Source organism: Colobus angolensis, unplaced genomic scaffold, assembly GCF_000951035.1.
Source record: "Colobus angolensis palliatus isolate OR3802 unplaced genomic scaffold, Cang.pa_1.0 Scaffold440, whole genome shotgun sequence".
NCBI classification, from domain to species: Eukaryota; Metazoa; Chordata; class Mammalia; order Primates; family Cercopithecidae; genus Colobus; species Colobus angolensis.
Window position 1 is genome coordinate 874,065 of NW_012117822.1, and position 16,788 is coordinate 890,852.

At 38.8% G+C, this 16,788-nt stretch overlaps 1 protein-coding gene and 1 pseudogene across 1 annotated transcript in view; one reads left to right on the forward strand and one right to left on the reverse strand.

Moving 5' to 3' along the window:
• Positions 1-16,788, forward strand: part of KCNB2 (potassium channel, voltage gated Shab related subfamily B, member 2) — a 405,717-nt gene that overhangs the window by 82,855 nt on the left and 306,074 nt on the right. The window lies entirely within an intron of this gene.
• Positions 5,219-5,952, reverse strand: LOC105522837 (annotated as a pseudogene).

The window sequence follows — 16,788 nt, forward strand, 5'->3', positions numbered from 1 at the left end:
TTTGACTTGGAAGAAACAAAATGTAACAATAAAATCCCTCTTACATCAAATCAATGTTTCACTGTGTATTAAGATCTCACCATCTGTGGAGTGTGTTCAGTTGGAGATATATCATCCCTCAGTCTAAGCTGTACTACCGGAAGTAAATTTCACTCCACATTGGCCTGTCCTAGCCACTCAGGGGTATCTGATAACCATATTCATGCCTCTAGTGTAATCGCATTGTAAACCCTTGATGTGGTTAAACAGTGCACTTGTTAGTTGCTGTCATTGGCACATTGAGCATTCAATTAGCAGAGTTCCTTTCTTCTGCCGTAAATTCAGAATGGTCTACATTTAAAATTCATCACGAGAATGAAGTAACGTGAAAGAGTGAATTTCTTGAGCTCTTGCAGTTATTCAGATGGGATCTTACTCGTTCTCAATACGCAGAGATTATGGGTTTAAACTCCCACACTGTTGCTGAGATAATGACACCAACTCAAAGCATAAATGTGGACGATCTAAATTTAGTCAGGTAGCAGTGGATTCTCCTGTAGAAATGCTGCCTTTCTGCTAGGAAGGATGAGGAAATGTAGCTAGTCACACATTGATGTAAATTAGTTTTGCTCCTGAAAAAGAGTGTAATGTACAATCTGCAGTAGGCAGCTCTTGTTTCTGATAGCATCACAACCTGTTCTCCCAGTGCTGTTTATTGGGTAAAAATTGTTTTATTAGATATTGATTAAATGCCAAACAGCAAGGAAACACCTTTCAGTTTTAAATATACGTATTTTATAGAGACAGAAAGATATCTATGATGTCTTTATATTCGTTTCTACCATTGAAGGATTTGTTGTCATCCTAAAGGGTCAATGCATGATGGTAGGTGTGGAATCAGAGAAGACTTGGGTTCAAATCCTAGCTCTACTCTAATAGCTCTGTGAAGGTGGACAAGGTTCTTAAATTGGAAATTCGATTTCTTGTGCTGTTAAAGGAATCCTCCTCACCTGATCGTGTTGTTCTTACAGTGAAATGAGATCACACAGTGAAATGGGGGATTGAGTACAGCATGGATGCCAGTCCGTGACTGTTGTAGTTAGTGGACACAATTGCTCTTATTCTCTGTGCTGAAGAGTAGGTGTTTATAAGGGCACCTGCTCTTATAGGATTTTTCTAATAAGAATTGCTTCAGGATGCTAGAAATCTGTCGTCTTGTGACTAGGTGCTCAAAGTCTTTGTCTCCCTCCCGTTGGTTCTGTCCTTTCTGAAAACAACTTATTTCATTTCTTAAACAATTTCCTGTCCCCACTCCATCCTGACAGAAAAGTTAGAGGAGACATGATTTCCTTGGAGACTCAGAGATGCCATAACTTACATATAACCACACAATGGCCCATGTGAGCTAGGTGGCTAAATACTGAAATACTTTTGAGAGACCAAAAATACCAAAGAAGCAGAGGCAATGTATTGTCCCTGGGAGGCAGGATGCTATGAGCAGGTGATAGAAGTGGCTAAGGAAGAGGCATCAGTCCACACCACGAGAGGAGACCAAACCTCCCCACATAACACCAGCTACCCGAGCAGGCCCTTGGACTCCATGTTTGCAGTGGGTAGGGAAAGAAAGGCCTGTCCAGATAACAGGAGCATGGAGCTCCTTAGACCTGAAACATAGACCCAAGTCTGCCTTTTACTAATTACATATAGTGGATACATCATTTGCTTTCTCTGAATCTCGGTTTCCTTATCTCCAAAATGAAAATCACAGACCTGTCTGCTTATGGGAATGAAATAAGATGTCATGTGTGAAAGCACTTGGTAACCTGTGGTTCTGCTTAATACCAGCAACTCCATGGCTCTGAAATCACACACTGAGGGGCATGTGAGGCAAAAGATGAAGCAAAAACTCCCTTTAATCCTCTGTAGTTTGGCTTCTCAGTTGTACGAGAAATGCCTAGAGTACTGGTTTAAAATACAGATTTCAGGGTTTCACCCCATAAGTTTCTAGTTTCTTTGGCCCATGGCAGAGCCTGGAATCTGCATTTTAAACAAACATATAGGTGATTGGTTAGAACTGGTTGGTCCCTTGGGCCACATTTTGAAAACTGCTGTTCTGCCCCTTAAGAGGCCAGACCACTGGGGATGGGTGTGTTTTGGGGGATTACTAAGAGTTAATAATGTGGAAAATCATATATTGTAGGCTGGAAACTTTGATACCTCTACTGTACTTTAAAATTTGGAAAGTTTATAACAAGTTGAATGGGACCAAAAAGTTTTCTTTGCCCAAGTGAGGCATAGTTTTTAAAGGTGAGGAAATGAAGTAAACAGATAAAGGAAGAAAGTCAGATAGATAAGATCAACATATTTACTCTCAGTAGTGTCTTTAAACTCTCAGCTGCAAGTATCATAATTTGCTTTGATAAGTTTTTTAAGTTAGTGAACAAAAGATAATTTAAGTTTAAGTTGAGCAGAAAATAATGTATTGCTTTTGAAATGCTGGCTGCCCTGTACAGGATTGTCTCAATCTTTAACTGTCTCCAGTTCATGAAACCCAAGGCTACCTATTGACAAGGGAAAAAAGCTTTTCTGAGGTACATGAAAAGATTCAGGCATTTTAAGGTTCTCAATCATGTCACCTTTTCTCTGTTAGGTTTTAAGTTGAAGGATTCCATTTGAATTTGCACGTTTTGTTGAAATTAAGTGGAGGGTCTTCCCGAATTGTCAGCTTTTATTTCTTGCCCATTCAAGCTTCCATTTAGAATTGGTATAAACTTAAATCTGCAGTGGAACTATAGCTGTAATTTTAAAATCAATATGGATTTTGATTGTGCAAGTGGCATTCTTATGGGTAGTGGACGCTAACAACAAAACAGTATCACATATAATAACCTCATGAGTGTTAAGAGTCAGTCTTACTGGCTTTTTTTATTCCAATGTTTATGAAATTTTTAAATCACCAAAGTCAGTCACATCTCAGCCTATGTAAAATTCTCTAGCTCTTAGGCTTTTTTCATTTTTCATTCAGGTCTCAGTTCATATATTAAATGTGATTCTAAGGGTTTCAAACTGCCCCATGCAAAGGAACCCCTTTCATCTCTATCACTTTATTTGGCTTCATTTTCAAAGCACTGTCTGAATTGTCAAGCATTTCATTTCATGTAGCACTGTCTGAAATTTTCTTATCTGTGTATGCATTTATTTACTGTCTTCCTCTTCCTATGGAATGCAAAGGTTATCAGAGCAAGGACTTTTGCCTATCTAGGTTGTTGCTCTTTCTAGGACCTGAAGCTGTACCTGGAACACAGGGAGAAAACTAATAAATATTTACTGTATATATGAAGAGGAGGAGTTAATGTAATAGGCACAGTTTTCTCAGGGCTCTGTATTCTATCCTTTGCCTATTACTGAAGTCTGATGGAGGAAGATTGGAGGGACTTAAATGGATCTCACAGCTCTTACACATTTCTTAATTAAATGGCTTCCACAATTCCTCTCTCTCTTGTAGTGTTCTGTAGCTTTACACCTCGAGCCAGGTGTCTGCTCAATTGTGATTTATGCAGGCCAGTTCCAAGTAACAGTGAAATAGTGACTGAATAGTAAAGGGCCACAGATGCGTCTATGAGGCCAGGGTCGGGGGAAATGGTCTGTGCCCTTTCATTTCCTTCTCTTTCCTCTACTTTTCTTAGCTAGGAGGTATCCTTATGTCACCTGTCTGAAACCTGTATACTAATGTTGCTCCAATCCTCTCATCTTTCCAACATGATAGTTTACCACCTGGTGTCTGAGCAGTATTTTGGAAGAAAACACTCTTATTTTCAATTCCAAAACAAAGATAGCCAGTGATGTATGTTGCAGAGAGAAAAGGAAGATAGGCAAGGACAGGATTTGGAATGGAGGCAAGAGAACATTGTTTTAGAAAGGCAGGGATTTGGTGCCCAAATAAGATTGTTCTGCCTTCTCCATCCAACTCCAGAAAGACTTGAAGAACTCTCATCTTTGAGTGGCAGGATCAACTTCCATGCCCTGAAATTTCCATTTGGTCCTCGCATATTCAATATGGAGCAGAAACCAGTGCATTTTGTCAGTATAGGCTAGCATCACAGAAATGCAAAAAAAAAAAAAAAAAAAAATGACAGTAGACTATAGCTCATTTTGATTAGTGGACATTTTTACAATAGACCCTTAATTATTCAGTCACTGTTTCACTGCTACTTGGAACTGACCCTGTTAGTCTTAGTCATCTATGTTGCATGTCTTCCCTTCACTTGTAAACTCTCCATCTAGTGGTTTTCCCAGATGCTGAATTTGCCCCCCACCACTGCCCCAAGAAATAAACAACTAATTAAAAATAGAGCAAATTTTGGCAAGTGCTGTCTGCAGCCTATTTTAGAAAACACACACCATATTATCTAAGCGGCGTCTGAAGCTCTTTAGCAAGGGATGTAACTATGTGGTGGAACGACTTCAGGGATCACAGCATGGAGCATCGGCAGTGACATCTGGAGTCTTTCATTATGCAGTTACTGGTGCTGCACAGCCTCCCACTCACCTTGGTACCTGCACACATTGCTGTTTCTCCTGCAGCCCCTTGTGTGGCTGCATCTGTATGGTGGGAAAGCTAAAAATATCTACCAAGATGGCAATGTAGACTGACATTAGCTCATAATCCTTGCAAGCTGCACATGTGTGTTAAAAAAAAAAAAAAATCCCAAAAAACTAACATCCCAAATGATTCAGGTTTCTGTAGGAACTAGAAACAGAGAAGTAGACTCAAGATCAAAACCAAATAGTGCCCCCAAATTATTTTTTGAGATCTTATACCCTTAGAATCAGAGAAACTGTCCTTCTTTCTCTTGCCCATTAATTCACCCTAAGTATTAGTTTAAAAATATAATGTTGCTGTGTTGTCATGTATCCAACTAGTTGATAAAACTACAAGATTCTAATAAACATAAATTTTTATTATTTTGCAGTTGATATTGAAATAGAACACTAGTGAAAAAATTTTAGTTCCTCATTTTTTTCCAGAAAAAAAATGTATTTTAATATGAAAATTGTATATTTGAACACAAAAACTACTATACACAAAAAGAAACCATGATTTGATCAATTATGACATTATTATCTCTTCTAAAAACACAGAAATTACATTATTAAGCAATTCCAAGAGGAAAAAGGAAGTCTGTAAAGTCCTATTCAGTTTACTTTTTTAAGGAAAATAATATTTATTTGACTCAAGTCATGGTTCCATTGTGTTTACTTTCTTTGTAAGTTCAGCTTTGGTGCTACCTAATTCTCTCTTTGCTTCTTCAGTTTTCACTTGAGCAAGAGATGGATTCAGCATTAAATCTAAATAGAACTCCATTTTTTTCTTCAAAGGTATGGTCTGTCGTTTTAGCTCCGCCAGTTTCTCTGATACCGCTACTAGGGACTGATGAAATGGAGAAGCATCCGTGCCTCTAGCTGAAAGTGGCTCCTCTGCAGCTTTGATTTCAAATCTGAAGTCTTCTAACTTTGCTTTTCCTGTTCTGAAGATGACCGTTGACTTTGGCCCTTTCCAAAGACACATGAAACTCTACTTTTTTGAGATCCTCTTGTTGACATTTTTCTTTTTTTTATTTTATTTTATTTTATTTTATTTTTATTATACTTTAAGTTCTAGGGTACATGTGCATAACGTGCAGGTTTGTTACATATGTATACTTGTTGCGATTAGATTTTTTTTCAAGATTTTCCCATTCAATCTTCATTTCTTCAGTTTGGGATTTTGTTTGAAAAGATCAGATATCGAATTATTCACTGCAGGGATAAACCTCGCTAGTGAGGTATCTTTGGTTTCAAGGGTCATGCACTGTCAACCAAAGCATTCAGATACGTGGAACCCGCACTGGAGAGATCGGCAGGGGAAAAATTCACACTCCCCATGAGAAGGTCTTGAAGAGGCTTGGCTTGTGATTCGTATTCACTTGCTTTCTGTCTGTTTCAAGAGGTTCACCTCATACTGTGGAATGGGATTACCTCCATTTTTCTTGATCACACAGCAACCTGCACCTTTTTCTCCTACTGGGGCTCCGTAGCTGATACTTCTGCCACTGCACACAGAACTCCTCATGGAAAAAGTACCCTGCAAGCCCCTTATTTGCTAATTTTCATTTCAAGAATATTATTTTATTATCTTCAAATTTTATTTTATCTAAATCTTATCATCCATAAGAAAAGAGTTGTTCAGTATTTTACAGTGTACAGACATGGTCAGTTAGCTTCAGGTAACAAAATAATCTTCAAAACTGTAACAGTAAAAGAAGTTTCAGAACCATTTGGTTGATGTGATTTATTAAAGGATTTATTAATTAATTGGAGATGTTGATACTTAATATAACTACTGAACTCTTCAAATGTAGCTGGTCTGAATTAAGATGTGCTATAAGTGTGAAATATACAACAAATTTGTTTTGACTTAGAACAGAAAAGGAAATAATTCATTTATAAATTCTTTTTTTTTTTTTTTTGAGACGGAGTCTTGCTCTGTCACCCAGGCTGGAGTGCAGTGGCCGGATCTCAGCTCACTGCAAGCTCCGCCTCCCGGGTTCACGCCATTCTCCTGCCTCAGCCTCCCGAGTAGCTGGGACTCATTTATAAATTCTTATACTGATTGCATGCTGAAATAATATTTTGAATATACTGTGGTGAATAAAATATATTATTAAAATCAATTTCACCTATTTACATCTACTTTTAAAAATACCTCTTCCAAAAAAATTAGTCTGTTTCTGTTACATAGCACTACTGTAGAGAAACGAAAGTTTCTAGTTACTCTACAGGGAAACAGTTAAAATATAATGTTGCCAAGGAAGACAGAAATCCAACAGGCAGTTTAGATGTTCTTCCAGAGAGCCTGAGCATTATTTCTCCAGAATCTACTGCAAAGACACCTCCTGAAGAGAAGAGGCCATTTTATAGCACATGCTGATTCAAACCTGGGTACCTCTTCTGCAAGATCAACCGTATCAATTAGTGCTATCTAGAAGGAGTTAATGGATTACTGGTACTAAAGGATACAAATGAACTAACATGTGCAGTAGAGGGAGACATTTCAGTGCCCTCTGAAGTTTGTCTGTCCACTGTCCCTTTCTAACTGAAGCATTTCCCTTTAGCAGCGTTGTTGTCCAAAGGTGGAAGGCCTTCTACTACTATATTTTATTTTATTTTGTTTTATTTTGTTTTAATTTTATTTTTTTGAGGTGTAGTTTCGTTCTCGTTGCCCAGGTTGGACTGCAATGGTGCGACCTTGGCTCACTGCAACCTCTGCTTCCTAGGTTCAAGTGATTCTCCTGCTTCAGCCTCCGAAGTAGCTAGGATTACAGGTGACCACAACCACACCTGGCTAATTTTTATATTTTTAGTAGAGATGGGGTTTCACCATGTTGGCCAGGCTGGTCTTGAACTCCTGACTTCAGTTGATCCAATCGCCTCAGCCTCCCCAAGTGCTGAGATAACAGGTGTGAGCCACTGTGTCCGGCCAGTACTATGTTTTAGATACATTAATTCATTGGATTGTATTTAGGCCCTCAGACACAAGTGAATGTCATCTCTGGACTTTTGTCTTTCTGAGAATTTTTTGTTTTTCTGTGAAACCTAACCACCTGGTTCATGAATATTCTAGAATAGGAAATATTAATATAAAAATAATTCTGTTTATATGAATCTTCACTTTTGATACAAGAAATGAGACCACAAATTTGTGAGAATGTGTTTTTAAAAGAATCCTGCTAACATATATATATTTCATCTCTTAACCCTTTCTGACTCCCTGTATATTTTTATTTTTTCCAAATGATTCAATCCCAACATGTCAGTAACGACCTCCCATACATACCAAGAAGCTTCTGCCATCTGGTTGTATATGTGGAGGACGTGGCAGTCAAGATCCCCAGAAGGATCAAATCCCCCAGTCCAGATCCCAGCTTCCAGATCTGTTTTCTCAAAAATCTTGAAAGTTGGGATGGAGTATAACAACTTGACACCATCATCAGTTCAGCTAATGGTTGTTTCTCTTGCTTCTCAGAAAGTTAGTTTGTTTTGTCTTGTTATACCGTAGCAATGACGTTACTTGACTTGAACATTTCCCTGCACTCATTTTTAATTCTTTATTTATAATTTTTTATTTTTAATGTTTGTGGGTACATAGTAGGTATATATACAGGGTACATGACATGTTTGGATACAGGCATACAGTGTGTGATAATCACATCATGGAAAATGGGCTATCCATCCCCTTGAGCCTGCACTCATTTTAATTAGCAGTCGTTTTGTTTTTACAGAAATAATCTGGCATTAACACCACAGTTTTCATAAAATGTAGACTAAAATTCTCAATTAATTACACAAGTAAAATAAGGATCTAATGAAATCTGTGGCATGATTTCACCATCCTTTGAAACTTATTTTGAAAAGTTGTCTCCCAGTTTAATGTTGGAAGCTGATCTTCATACATCGCAGAAGTGTTCATAGTGTTCATGTAACCTCAAGCATAGGCAACATTTCCCTCTTTCATGTTATTTCACCAGCTCTATTAGACCCTCAGACAAATTATATATACTTAACAGTTTGCCTTTTAAAATATATTTGTATTATCTATAATCAATTTTTAAAAAATCATTTTGTCAATTAGTGCATATTTCATGAGTATCTATAATGTTACCAAGTCCTCTGGGAAATGTTGGGGATAAATTGATAAATAAGATAACAGTCTAATCCTTATGCAATGTACATAGAAAATAAACAGCGTTTGACTTTTCTGAGGCCTTTTTTTTGTTCTGCAAAATAGGAATCAAAATGCTTGCATAGTTTCAGTATGTTATAGACATTTTAAGTGGCATATAAGTGATTTCAGAAGAAGAAAATCCTACACTTCTGTAACTAGTCTTCTGAATAATATCTACATAGTCTTTCACTGTAATCCAAGAGCATTGAGACTAATTGGAGCATTTCTTGACCCTCCAATAATAGGAGATATTCACACGTGTTATTAACATAATCTGCCATCATAGAGAACAGCTGAAATAATGTGATATGAATATCACGATCAACCTTGATGGAATAAACATCTTCCTACAGATGCACAGTGAGATGGGGATGAAAGCCCTTTTTCTGTGTCAAGCTTCCAAAAATGGTTAATTTATTACTCTGAATACTTTAGGCAAATTACAAAGAATGGAATGAAGAAGGATGTGAATAATCTAGGTAATTAAACCCTACTGTGCAGCTTCGTTGAAAGTTAGTCTAGGATTTATGCCATAGAATTATGTAAGAATCTGTTAAGAGAGCTTATTGTTTAATTGTTCTGGTCTATATAACAGTGTTAACTAAAACATAACCTGTGTTCAGTAGAATTTGGTTTGAAGTGGGTTTATCTCCAACCCCTATCTACTAAAATGTTCCATGCATCTTAGTTACCTGTAAGAAAGCATTTCTATTTGAGATCTGTTCCAGCTCCTGCTAGAACTTGCCATGTGGTTTTTATCCAAGACACCATCTACCTGAGCTCAAATTTCTCTATCTATAAACCAAGGGAGTGGGCCCCAAATTCTGATTTTACCAAAATCAGAATACTATAAGAAGGAAAGTGGGGGTTTACAAATATCATTTTTGGTGTGTCTTCATTGACTGAGTGTTAATTATACTGCCATTTCACTGCAGCATTTCTGTTGTAAAGACTTCTGTTCCAGTCAGTCAGAGTCAATCAATGTTGAGGTTAACTTTCTCTGGCTGTATTGATTGGGTGATAGTTATCCCCAAAGCTGGAGGAAGCAAATAAATTCCTTCTACCAACTTAAATTGTAGAGATGCCTGTCACAGTTTAGGGGCGTTTCTTGCTGTTTGCCCTTCTGGAGTTGTTTTGATTCCAGGAGTACAGAGACTCAACTCCAGCTTTGAAGAGGAAGATTGGAGATGAAGAGAGGGAGATACCTCTGAGCCCCAGGAAGCAGCACCAAGGAAAAAGTGGGGAAGAAAACCAAGTGTCACTTATTGAAAAGCGAAGGCTGTGATCTGCAGTTTCTGGTTTGTTCTGATAGAAGACTTTGGAACCCAAACCGTCTGGACACATTTCAGGGACAATAAAGAATTGAAAAAGGTTTTACAAATAGAAGGAAGGTGGATAGGTTATCAGGGGAAAATATGAGTCACGACCTTGTGGACTAGTTTAGAGGAACCAGACTCCCAGCACATAGGAGGCCTTATCCGGATTAAAAAAATAACTCATTTGTCACATTTATCTGCTTGGTCATATTCAAAAAGCTTCACTCATATTAGCTTAATTAATTCTCATGACAACCACTACAGGTAGGTCTTTCCTCTCCTTAGTTAATAGCACGAGAACATGGATTTATAAAGAAGTTAGGTGCCCCAAATCACAGTTGTGAAGCATCTGACCCACTGAGGCTGACCCCAAAGACAGACTCTCATTGGCACAAATGTCCTTTCTGGCTCTGGCTTTCTTAATTCCCTCATGATCACCCCTTCCTTTCATGGCCCCCCAGATGCTTGAGCATTTCCTGATCAGTGCATAAGCATATGTTCATTAGTTAAGAGTGCTTATGCTGGTAGGTAGCTTATCTACAAATCATTACTAGAGACAGAATTAGGAGCCATGCCTCCTCCTCATTTCTCTACTCACTCAGCTCTTCTTTTTAAATCAATCAAGTCTCCATAATGTTCCTATTAGTAAAATACTTAAACATAAGCTATTTTACAAATATGTGCTAAGTTCTTAAATATCTTCATTCTGCCTCATGCATGCTTGGCTTTCTGTGCTAGTGTCTCAGTCAAAGCATATGGAATTGGATAGTTCGGGTAGAAAGCGTCTCCAATTATCTATATGTTCAGAAAACTGGGAAAACATCCTCGAAGAAGAAGCACACATTAAGTGCCTTTTCCCTGACAGATTTCAGCTTACCACAGGATTTCAACCCTTTGTTCTTGGGGAAGTACTTTCTTCAACAACAAAAAAGATAACATTATGATTCTGTGGTACACTGTGATGTCTCTCAAACCTTCTTTATAAGCCTGAGATGGCTTTTAAGAAATGATTTTTGCTCAGAGGTATGGGTTTGTTTTTTTTTTTTTCATTGAACAAGGAATGGAAAATATGCTAATTATAATTGAATAATAGACTCAAAATTTAGATTAACCCTACCTGATCACACTAACAAGATACTGTGATTCTGCATTCATTTGTTTGGTCAACACATCATATTGAGCATTGCAGTAGGCAGATTCATATGGCAGTCCCCATGACCCCCACCTCCTGGTGTTCAAATGTGGATGGGACCTGTGACTTGCTTAAAAACAACAGAGTAGGGCAAAGGCAGTGGGATGTACTTGGTTACATCACATAACATCGCAGTGCCCCTCTTGCTGGAGCCTCTCCTTGCTGACTTTGAAGATGTGAGCTGCCATGCTGTGGGCTGCCTGTGTTGGGAGCTCACCTAGCCAGGAGCTGAGGGTGGCCTCTTAGAGCTGAGGGAAGCCTCCAGCCAACAGCTAGTGAGAAATAGGGTCCTCAAGATCACATCCATTAGGAACTGAATTCTGCCAACAAAAGCAGATCCTTTCCCAGTCAAGCCCCATAGGAGACCTCAGCACCAGCCAACAGACACCTTTCTAGCAGCCTGGTGAGACACTAGCGGGAAACGTAGTCAAGCCGTGTCCATACTCCTGACCCAAAGAAGCTGTGAGATGCTAGGCCTCTGTTGTTTTAAGTCACTGAGTTTGTGGTAATTTGTTATACAGAAACAGGAAACTAATACAAACACCCTCAGTATTCCAGACACATTTTGAGGAATTGGAAATGGAGCAGTGAACAAAATGAAGTCCCTGTTTCGAGGAGCTTGCATTTCAGTAAATCTAAAACATAGACATTTTAGAAGCTTCAATTCATCTCAGTTTCAAAGTGAAAACCTCAGTGGTCCCAAAATGGGAAAGAAAAATTTACTTAAAATATTTATTTTTTAATTTTACTGTTATTTTTTGAGACAGTCTCACTCTGTCACCCAGGCTGGAGTGCAGTGGTGAGATCTCAGCTCACAGGAGCCTTGACCTCCTGGGCTCAAGTGGTCCTCCCACCTCAGCCTCGTAAGTAGCTGAGACTACAGTCGTGTGTGAACATGCCCAGGTTATTTTTGTATTTTTTGTAGAGACAGGGTCTCACTTTATTGCCCAGGCTGGTCTTGAACTCTTGGGCTAAAGTGATCTTTCTGCCTTGGCTTCTCAAAGTGCTGGGATTGAAGGCATGAGCCACTGCACCCAGAAAAATGAGCATTTCTTTTCTAGTCCAAAGAAGGGAAAGTAATGCTGGACATATCTCAGTATTGACTTACCAGGTGATCCTATTCCAGGAAAGAATGGGAGAACAGGGGTTGTCAGCTACAGAACACGAGTTCTCCACGGACTGTAGCTTTAGAATCAGAACTTTGCAGTCTCACGATAATGCAGTCTTACAGTATATGTCACTATTTAAAAAAAAAAAAAAGATACTGAAAAGCTTAAATACATAACTGCCAAAAGTCACCAAAATAAGAAAAACAATTTCAAAATTAGCCTAGTGATTTTGTTTCTATAGAAAGACCATTGTCTAAAAGAAAACCTAGAATTCATTCAGCATTTTCAGAAGATTGAAGTCACATTCATGGACAACATGTATGTTAGTTCTAGTGTCCAGACAAGACAGCTAAGAAGGGCTTGAATTTCCATACAAGCTACCTGGCTTTAAAAGTAGCCCCAGAATGCTCAGGCGCACAGGCCACAGGATGCCCAGAATACACGGGCCATAGTCCAACCGAGGCCCAGTGTCCAGCAAATTTGAGCTGCCAGTCACTTGGGGGACCAAGGAGCCTGTACTGTATTCGAGAAGCCACAAAGCTAAGGCCACATTCTATGGAATAGACTTTTGAAATTAATGTGTAATCAATCACACTCAGAATATATTTGGGCAGCTTATATGTACAATGTGTTGCATGCAGTTAAATGACTAACATTTCTATTGTGGTGTACAGAAGGTGTTCATAGAGCTAGCTCTCGTTGAATCGCATTTATGGTTATTAGTAACGTATATTGAGCACTAGTTCTGTCTAGACCTTATGCAGAGTGCTTTGATATGTTTTTAATTTTATTTTCTTAAAAGAATTATTGTCCCCATTGAATAGATGGGACTAAACCTTAGAAAGCCTAAGACATATACACAAGATCCAACAATGAGAAAATGTTGGGCTTACAATTTTAATTCAGGCAGTCTGGTTGCAGAACGGTGCCCTTGACCGCTGTGCATGGCACCTCCTGTTAATGTGACAAACACAGTGTCAGATAGCATGTTCTTTCATTTGTTCTTTATAACAACCCTGCAAAAGGTATTTGGGAGTGATGGGATGAGCCTTGAAAAACTCTTTCAAGTAATTAGTTTAAGAAAGAGGGAAGATATTGACATGCATCTTCTGATGCCATAACCACTTTTTACATTACCAGGCTAACTGGGGGCTCTAAGGGCTATTGTTCTAAGTAGGAAACCATTGTGTGTTAATATTTATCAAGTATTTAGAAGATCAATCTACTTCCAAGACCTTCCCCATCAGTTTGATAATGCTTAAAATTCTAAAAGCTCATGCCAAATTTCTTTACCTTAAAGCTTTGAAATTATTCTTAGTCATTTACTCTTATCCATCATGTATACTTTAGTAAGAATAAGTTTATCTCACTCATTCATGAAAGCAGATTTTTATGGAGAAGAGGATGCAAAAACTTGAGGATTGCAGATGCTGAATCTTCTTTAGAGAAGGTCACTAAGAGTGAACTAAAGAGCAGATGATATTTAGCCTAATGGCTACCAGAGATATTAAGAACACTTTCTGGAGGTCTCAAATTTGTTTTTTTTTTTTCTGTATAACTAATTATATTTTCTATCATAGACAACCTTGTGTATAACCTAGAAATGGTGGAAAGTATATGATCCAAAAGCAAGGTACCATCAGTTCTCCTCTGTACTTATTTTGAAAATTGGAAATTGTCCCAACACATTTTGATACATTAGAGAACAATTTGAACATAATGAAAATGTCTTGTTTTTTATGCATGATTTTTATCCATGATAAATTAGGTGAATGCAGAAAACTGCATCCAGATGAGCAGAGCTGTGTAGGAATGTGCAAATTGCACACAGGCTCACACCTCAAACATCTGCCAGCTTCCTCTGCTCACCATGTGCTTTGAGCCACACCCATCCACATCTGGCATTAGAACTTTCCTTCTGACTTCAGATAACCCTCCTTCCATACTTCATAATGACTTACTAACTGCACCTTTTGACACTTACTTCTGCAAGCAAACTCCAGGTCTTTTTTCAAGATAAAATATAGTATTTATTGTGGTATTTATGTATTTCTTAATCATTTAACATGTGTAAAACTGTGTTGTTTTTGTTAGGTTTTAAAAAAGTGTTTCTCTGATGACATGTTTTTTGTTTTGCTTTGTTTTGAGACAGAGTCTTGCTCTGTTGCCCAGGCTGGAGTGCAGTGGTGGGATCTCAGCTCGCTGCAACCTCCACCTCCCGGGTTCAAGCGATTCTCCTGCCTCAGCCTCCTGAGTAGCTGGGACTACAAGTGTGTGCCACCATGCCTGGCTAATTTTTGCATTTTTAGTAGAAACAGGGCTTTGGCATGTTGCCCAGGCTGCTTTTAAACTCCTGGCCTCATGTGATCTGCCTGCCTTGGCCTCCCAAACTGCTGGGATTACAGGCGTGAGCCATCATGCCTGGTCACTGATGAAGCTTTTAGCATCCATTTTTCTGATGAGTCCTGTAGGATTTTTTGCCTGGTGATTTTTAGGAATGTGTGTGTACGTGTGTAACTTTATTGCAGAACTGATTTTGTTGTCCCTTATTATGCAGATTTCTCTTGTTAGGGTGTGTGTGTGTGTGTGTGTGTGTTATGCACTTGAAGGGGTAGCTGATAATTATTTGAAGTACTTCTTTTCACAGTGGTTTAGCAGGTTAGCAGATTTTTCCCAAGAAAAAAGAGCTAACCATGCATCAAAATAACACTTTTCAGGAGAATTTCTAGAGGATAGCCCCAAGGAATGATGCCAACTTCATCCTTTATTAAGGTTGGTATCTCAGGAGAAGTTACGCTGATAAACATGTGTGGCCCCAGTACCTCGGGAAGGCAGCTTCCAGCATGCCCCATTTCATCCTTAGATCTAGCTAATATTGGGAGTTGGTGGGTTTCTCTTAGGGTCAACATTTGGGAATAGGCCGAGCCCACCTCCCTGCACCCATCTGCTGCTGAATAACATCCAAATGAGAGCCTCACTCTGAGGTTAATGCCTTGGCCTGGTGACCATGCCAGCTCTCTCTTCTTACCGTTATAAAGTCCTGTATGCCTCCCTTCCTCCACTTCAAATCTTCAGAAGTATATCTGTGCTTTTTAAGCTATGGGCAGCCCCGGAATTTATGAAAGCTACAAACATAACGTACTTAATATTTTAGGCACTAAATAAATGCTAATATAACTGAGGAGCGTCAAACCAATTGTTAGGAGGTGAGTGCAAGACAGTGACACCACAGACAAAAAAGGAAGACATTTGAAGCATTCGTGTTACACAGTAGTCTTGATGTAGGGGAAAGCCAGGTATGGTTAAGTCTCAGTAAGAAATCCATGACTTTTGAAGAATAAATTGAACTCATTCTCAAAGAAACATTAAAGAGAAGACTCGGGGTTAACAATGGGAAGGGTCCTAATAGCAGGGGGAATAACCCCCACAGTGTCTGGTAACTCCTTACTGAGGGGCACTGATGTCACCTGAAGTTAATCCCAACTCCACTTCCATCAGTCAGGTAAGCTCCCTTATGGGAGTCTATGACTTCTAGAAACTCCACACTTAACAATCTGTTCTCTCATTCTACCTTTGTTTTACACAGTATCCCAAAGAAAAACAAACTTCTCTTCCAGAATTTCCAAAATAATAATAATAATTATAACTCAACAGTCAGCCTTATTGGTCTAGCCTGAGTCTTATGCCAGCCCTGGGCTAGTCATGATGACTGGTGTGGCAGGGAAAATGTGATGCTCTGATTGACTATGCCTGATTCACATGCTCAGTTTGGAGCCAGGGAAGGAATCAGTTTCACTTGGATCACATGAATTGAGAATAGAAGATAAGCAGTTTCTCAAGGAAAACTGGGGTGTTATCACTAGAAGGGGAATGGGTTCTGGGCAGGCAAGAACACGAGATGGCCCCTCTAAGAGTCTCCTAAACCAGGCTATGAGCTAGGCACTGAGCCTGTGACAGTGAGCATGACACAGGGTCAATGCCCTCCTCTAGTTTGTAGTGATTTGGATATTAATTCAGTAAACACACAGATAAGGAAACTGAGCCTAGAGAGATGAAGTCACGTTTTTCAATGTTGCACAGCTAATTACAGCCAACACAGTGACCAGAAATTCTGAAATGATGGTCAATATCAAGATGCCATCTTGCCTTACTTATATAGCAAGCTGACCTATTTGAAGCATGGTTGTCTGTCTAGCACACAGTTGTGTAGGATATTACTGTTATAACCAGTTGTATCCTGGAATTGACTCAAACTAGCTGGTGCAAAATTATTGTGTACATCTCTTTCCTTCTTAGCATTCAGTGAAATAATGTTGGTATCTTGAAATCAGCTATGGTGGTATTTACACTAAAAATTGGCAACCATCACCATGAGCTGATTGTTACACCTTTACCAACATACCACCAGTTACCATGGTTATAGGAATT